The sequence below is a fragment of the Procambarus clarkii genome, chromosome 59 (assembly GCF_040958095.1).
Source record: "Procambarus clarkii isolate CNS0578487 chromosome 59, FALCON_Pclarkii_2.0, whole genome shotgun sequence".
In the NCBI taxonomy this organism is placed as follows: Eukaryota; Metazoa; Arthropoda; class Malacostraca; order Decapoda; family Cambaridae; genus Procambarus; species Procambarus clarkii.
In genome coordinates this window covers 20,320,759-20,328,258 of record NC_091208.1, presented here as the reverse complement: position 1 = coordinate 20,328,258, position 7,500 = coordinate 20,320,759, and the positions used below count along the sequence as shown (strand labels likewise).

The following is a 7,500-nucleotide window of genomic DNA, read 5'->3' as shown; positions in this document are numbered from 1 at the left end:
ATGAGTGGGTAGCTTTTTAATATTAATAATGATAGTAATAATATAAATACTAATTATAATAATAATGTTTAGAAATAATGCTACAAGATAATAGTGATGAATTTATTGGCCATAGAAGAAAACGCAAACCATTAATGGAACCATTAAAACTACCTCATTAGGCACCAGACATACCCTCCTATCATTGGTTATCTTACGGAGGCACCAGACATACCCTCCCACCATTGGTTATCTCACGGAGGCACCAGACATACCCTCCTATCATTGGTTATCTCACGGAGGCACCAGACATACCCTCCCACCATTGGTTATCTCACGGAGGCACCAGACATACCCTCCCACCATTGGTTATCTCACGGAGGCACCAGACATACCCTCCTACCATTGGTTATCTCACGGAGGCACCAGACATACCCTCCTATCATTGGTTATCTCACGGAGGCACCAGACATACCCTCCTACCATTGGTTATCTCACGGAGGCACCAGACATACCCTCCCACCATTGGTTATCTCACGGAGGCACCAGACATACCCTCCTATCATTGGTTATCTCACGGAGGCACCAGACATACCCTCCCACCATTGGTTATCTCACGGAGGCACCAGACATACCCTCCTATCATTGGTTATCTCACGGAGGCACCAGACATACCCTCCTATCATTGGTTATCTCACAGAGGCACCAAAGAATGCCTCAGATATCTCAAGGTATTTTCCTAAATACGTGGAATTATGTGTAACTCGTTTTCTACACGATGTGAGGCATTTGTTGAAGCATGAATCATTTTATCTTTGTTTTACTACAAACAATATTCCCCAGAAAAACAGGTTTTTCTAACGTTTGGATATATATATGTGGCGAAAAATCATGTTTATTTTGCAATCGTAGAGAGAGAGAGAGAGAGAGAGAGAGAGAGAGAGAGAGAGAGAGAGAGAGAGAGAGAGAGAGAGAGAGAGAGAGAGAGAGAGAGAGAGAGAGAGAGAGAGAGAGTAAGAGATGAAGTTATGAGGTATAAATGAGAGAGAACAACCTCATATGCCATAATTTCAGAGACCACTACTAAGATACACAACAAATGCCTGAACTTTGTCACCCACGAAGATAAAATTCAGCATTAGCTGACAGCTTTCAAGATATATATTACACAAATGATTACAGAAAGAATATTTTACTTCCTAGTATACAGTGACAAATACCAACTAATTCGAATACCAATATATTCAATTATAACAGCTATACCATCAGAACAATTTACATAATACTCCGATAAGATCAACAATAATAATCCATATAGAATGGAATGATTTTAAAATAAGGTAAGCACAGGTACAAGTAGTTGTTTACATAATATTTATATCATGGAAATTACTCAAAATTTGGACACTTGAGTCTTGGTACGAGAGTTAGTGAAGCCATTTGTGCTCAGGTTGTGTTTGTGCTCAGGTTGTTTATGTGACAACAGAAAGAACTGTGCACAAAAAGAACTGTGAACACACAGGACTGTGAACACACAGGACTGTGAACACACAGGACTGTGAACACACAGGACTGTGAACACACAGGACTGTGAACACACAGGACTGTGAACACACAGGACTGTGAACACACAGAACTATGCACACACATAGTGTTGTGGTGGAGGCTGACTCCATACACAGTTTCAAATGTAGATATGATAGAGCCCAGTAGGCTCAGGAATCCGTACACCAGTTGATTGACAGTTGAGAGGCGGGACCAAAGAGCCAAAGCTCAACCCCCTGCAAACACAACTAGGTGAGTAACACTAGGTGAGTACACAGGACCGAGGACAAACTTTAGGACAGTTCTTAAAGTGGCTTTAGCAACTTGAAAAAAGAAGAGGACACATATTCAAGCTAAGGAAACAAAGGTGTAGAAAAAAATATTAGAAAGTTTTCTTTTGCAAAGTGTAGTCGACGATTGGACCAAGTGAGAAGGTGGTGGAGGCCAAAACCCTCATTAGTTACAAAGCGTTATACGACAAAGAGTACTGGGAAGACGGGACACCAAGAGCGTAGCTCTCATCCTGTAATTACACTTAGGTAATTAAGTTTCGTTAAGTTTAAGTAACACTTAGCTCGTTAAGTTTCATCTTGAATGCCGAAAAAGATTAGTTTGAGCAATTAATAGAAATGTCTTTTGGGCTACTTATTGAACCACAACTTGTCAATAAAGGTATTTTACATATCCTCCCAGGTCTCGAAAGACACTGTATCACTGAACAGATTTTAAACGGTATATTCAATTTAAGGATTGGTTAGATTAGCTTAGATCAGACAAAAGGAGGCTAGACCCATTGAGGTTAGGCCAAATCTATATGGAACAACTATCTTGCATCAACCACTGATTAAAATAAACCATTGGCTATAATTATAACAGCGTGTTCAACATTTCATTTTAATTAAATAATTATATAATGAAAAAACAATGCATATTTTTCGCAGTTGGTTACCCCCTTCCTCTATCTACTCCCCTCTCCCCTGTTTACTCTACTCCCCCCCCCCTTCCTCATCTACTCCCTCTTTCACCCCCCCCCCCAGCGATTCTGTATCACCCATGCATAAAATATATCAAATACGAGCTCACATTAATTATCGCCATGCATGATTTCTCTTCACACGGCATTATCTAATTACAGGTAATGACAGGTGTTGTTGTACAGGTGTTTAGCCAGTGTCAGGCAGCTGGAGAACACTGCACGCTTGGTGTTCAGGTGTGTGGGTGTCACGTCAGGTGTGTGTAGGTGTCACACACCTGGGCTTGGAGATATGACTACATCACACCAGTGTTGCACGAAGGTGGGAAATATAATCATTTTCATGTGTGTAATGTTGTGTGTGTGTGTTTTTCGTGTGTATTTACAGGTGTGTGTAGGTAGGTTATGTTACAATATGTGCCTGCACGATCGAGCTCTTAGCTCTTGGTACCCGCCTTTCTACACGTCTGTTGTGTAATTGTATTGCCAACCTAATGTTCTCCATCATACATATACTTGTATGTATGTTTTATATATTATCATATATAAATATATATATCATATATAGTTCATCGTACATATATTTGTCTCTCTCTCTCTAACACACACACACACACACACACACACACACACACACACACATCCCCAGAATGCAGCCCGTGGCAGCTGTCTAGGTAGCATTTTGTTGTTAGGGGAACAGATGCATCACGTGAAAGAAACTCTGCCTACATATTTCTGCCTCGGCTAGGAATCGAACCCAAGCCCTTTATAGTGCGACTCCCCAGTGTTGTCAGCTCTGTCCTGTTTGAGTGCGTGTGTGTGTGTGTGTGTGTTCACCAAGTTGTGTTTGAGAGGGTTGAGCTCTGCTCTTTCGGCCAGCCTCTCAACTGTCAATCAATCAACTGCTACTAACTCCTAATTATTTTTCCACACACACACACACATCCAGGAAGCAGCCCGTAACAGCTGTCTAACTCCCAGGTACCTATTTCCAGCTAGGTAACTGGGGTATCAGGATGAAAGAAACTGCACATTTTGTTTCTCGCCGGCGCCGGGAATCGAACCCCCGATCCACAGGATTACGTGTCCAGCGTGCTGTCCACTCATCCATCAGCGCCCGCCCACCTGTGTGTGTGTGTGTGTGTGTGTGTGTGTGTGTGTGTGTGTGTGTGTGTGTGTGTGTGTGTGTGTGTGTGTGTGTGTGTGTGTGTGTGTGGATCCTCTTGAACATTCAACTGGCCTCCCTCTTCTGGGAAGTTTCTTCACAGCCTTCTTGTCATTTCCTCAAGACACTCTCTTTCGTCTTCCATTATTTCCTTATTCGCTGCATTTTTTGAGAAAAATCTTTCTCACTAAATGGAAGTGAGTGAAGCTCCTCCCTTCACACCTGGCGACACTTGCCACTGTAAGCGACATGCACTCTATTTTATCCGTGACTGCCAGGTATTTTTAACAATTCGTTTTAAAAGCACTCTATAAAACATGAGTATATATATATATATATATATATATATATATATATATATATATATATATATATATATATATATATATATATATTTATATATTTATATATATATATATATATATATATATATATATATATATATATATATATATATATATATATATATATATGTCGTACCTAGTAGCCAGAACGCACTTCTATGCCTACTATGCAAGGCCAAATTTGCCTAGTAAGCCAAGTTTTCATTAATTAATTGTTTTTCGACTACCTAACCTAACTTTTTCGGCTACCTAACCAAACCTAACCTATAAAGATAGGTTAGGTTAGGTTAGGTAGGGTTGGTTAGGTTCGGTCATATATCTACGTTAATTTTAACTCCAATAAAAAAAAATTGACCTCATACATAATGAAATGGGTAGCTTTATCATTTCATAACAAAAAAATTAGAAAAAATATATTAATTCAGGAAAACTTGGTTTATTAGGCAAATCGGGCCTTGAATAGTAGGCCAAAAAGCGAGTTCTGGCTACTAGGTACGACATATATATATATATATATATATATATATATATATATATATATATATATATATATATATATATATATATTGTGACGATAATCTCCTTCAAGAGATTGAGCCTGCTCTTCCCTTCATAATTACGTCTTCACAACTATATAAAAGACTATGGAAGAAATGTCCGACAACAACACCAGCACCAGCAAGGCTTGCCAGGGTGAGCAGAAACGTATGCAACCAGCCACCTGTTCGAACTCCAACCACCAAACTACCCGTTGATCGCTACGGCTCCGCTGATTGGTCGCCGGTCTGGCTGCACCTGCACTCGCCCCCAATACTACCTGATGTCTGGGGTCGCCCCAACATCAGTCCTCAGAATGTTCCGTGCTTTCGTAGCCAGCACTCCTCCCAGCTAGACGTTAGCGTGTACTGAGAGAGGTGGTGGCTTTAAGCCAATATTCCAGCACCTCCCACTTAACTTTTGTGTTGCACTTCTTGTTATTTTGTCTTAACGTAACTTTTCATTGTGTTATTTAAGTATTCTTATTATTTTGATTCATTGATTTTATTATAAGAATTTGTTTGTGCATTATTTTCATGTTTTGATTTATTTAACGTAATTAAAATTTCATTGTTAAAGTTTTACTTGTGTTTTGTGTGTCTTCTCCTTACCTTACCACAGACGAAGTTCCAGTTTTTCTATTTTTTTTTATAACTATGTGACGAGGCCATACCCCTAGCCTTAAACAGCCGAACACCAACGCGTTACCGTCACAATATATATATATATATATATATATATATATATATATATATATATATATTATTAAATATGACCGAAAAAGTAAGATTAATAATTCTAACACGAATTTTCTCAATCTTTCGTACATTACGCTTCACTGTTGGAGGTAAATCAAAAATCACTTCTCCAAAATTCATTTTTATTTCTAGTCTGACGCGACACGGGCGCGTTTCGTAAAACTTATTACATTTTCAAAGACTTCACAAATACACAACTGATTAGAACTTACGTCTCTCTGATATTATATCTACATTTGAGTGAGGTGGGAAGGATGATGTGGCATTAACACAAGACAGAACAGGGGATATTAATAGGGTATTAAAAGTATCAACACAAGACAGAACAGAAACAATGGGTATTGAATAGAAGTGTTTGTAGAAAGCCTATTGGTCCATATTTCTTGATGCTTCTATATTGGAGCGGAGTCTTGAGGTGGGTAGAATATAGTTGTGCAATAATTGGCTGTTGATTGCTGGTGTTGACTTCTTGATGTGTAGTGCCTCGCAAACGTCAAGCCGCCTGCTATCGCTGTATCTATCGATGATTTCTGTGTTGTTTACTAGGATTTCTCTGGCGATGGTTTGGTTATGGGAAGAGATTATATGTTCCTTAATGGAGCCCTGTTGCTTATGCATCGTTAAACGCCTAGAAATAGATGTTGTTGTCTTGCCTATATACTGGGTTTTTTGGAGCTTACAGTCCCCAAGTGGGCATTTGAAGGCATAGACGACGTTAGTCTCTTTTAAAGCGTTCTGTTTTGTGTCTGGAGAGTTTCTCATGAGTAGGCTGGCCGTTTTTCTGGTTTTATAGTAAATCGTCAGTTGTATCCTCTGATTTTTGTCTGTAGGGATAACGTTTCTATTAACAATATCTTTCAGGACCCTTTCCTCCGTTTTATGAGCTGTGGAAAAGAAGTTCCTGTAAAATAGTCTAATAGGGGGTATAGGTGTTGTGTTAGTTGTCTCTTCAGAGGTTGCAAGGCTTTTCACTTTCCTTCTTATGATGTCTTCGATGAAACCATTGGAGAAGCCGTTATTGACTAGACGTTTCTTCGTCGACTTGCTTCCACTCTGAGCTGTGGCTGAGAGCACGGTCGACGTATGCGTTAACAACACTCCTCTTGTACCTGTCGGGGCAGTCGCTGTTGGCATTTAGGCACATTCCTATGTTTGTTTCCTTAGTGTAGACTGCAGTGTGGAAACCTCCGCCCTTTTCCATGACTGTTACATCTAGAAAAGGCAGCTTCCCATCCTTTTCCGTCTCGTAAGTGAAACGCAGCACGGAACTCTGCTCAAATGCCTCCTTCAGCTCCTGCAGATGTCTGACATCAGGTACCTGTGTAAAAATGTCGTCAACATACCTGCAGTATATGGCCGGTTTCAAGTTCATGTCGACTAAGACTTTTTGCTCGTCTTTTTGCTCGACTTTTTGCATGTACGAAATATTGAGAAAATTCGTGTTAGAATTATTAATCTTACTTTTTCGGTCATATTTAATAATATATGTCTACAGGAAAGACTGCTACCAAAATATACTAATATATATATATATATATATATATATATAATATATATATATATATATATTATTAATATATATATATATATTATCAGAATATATATATATATATATATATATATATATATATATATATATATATATATCTTGTATGAAACTACCAATCAAGTTTTAGTGGAATAGTTGAATAAACTGAAGTTGTATACAAGAGTTGTATCACATTGGTACATCATCACAGAGACAGTGTGTGTTGTGTTAGAGATAATATTCAAGCACAGATGAGGAGTCATCTACCAGGGGTATATCTACCAGAAGAACCAATCTACTCTCACCTGAATATGGCTGCTGAGCCTACCTGGGTAGACGAGCCCAGGACAGAGAAGCAGAAGGAATTATTTTTATTCTCTCCCTGTTCTTCGCTTCCACAACCTGCAGAAAGGAAAAGTGACATGAATTTACAGCAAAAGTGATCAAGAGAAAAGGGGAGAGTCTTGAGTGCATCAATGCTGAGTGCTTCAGAATAAAAATATATTCACATGGCATTTTTTAAAGTGTCTTTCGTATAATATTTATTCAGTTAGTCGTTCACATAAGTTATCTTGAGATGATTTCGGGAACTTAAGTGTCCCCGCGGCCCAGTCCTCGACCAGGCCTCAACCTCTAGGAAGCAGCCCGTGACAGCTGACTAACTCCCAGGT

The 7,500-nt window shown here is 39.1% G+C and overlaps 1 long non-coding RNA gene across 1 annotated transcript in view; it reads right to left on the bottom strand.

Annotated features, from left to right (window-relative positions):
• LOC138353641 (uncharacterized) overlaps nucleotides 1-7,234 on the bottom strand; it is a 94,408-nt gene extending 87,174 nt beyond the window's left edge. Inside the window, exon 1 of the long non-coding RNA XR_011223227.1 lies at nucleotides 7,135-7,234. This is a non-coding gene — a long non-coding RNA (uncharacterized lncRNA). The remainder of the gene's footprint in view (nucleotides 1-7,134) is intronic.
• Between the last annotated feature and the right edge of the window lie 266 nt (nucleotides 7,235-7,500).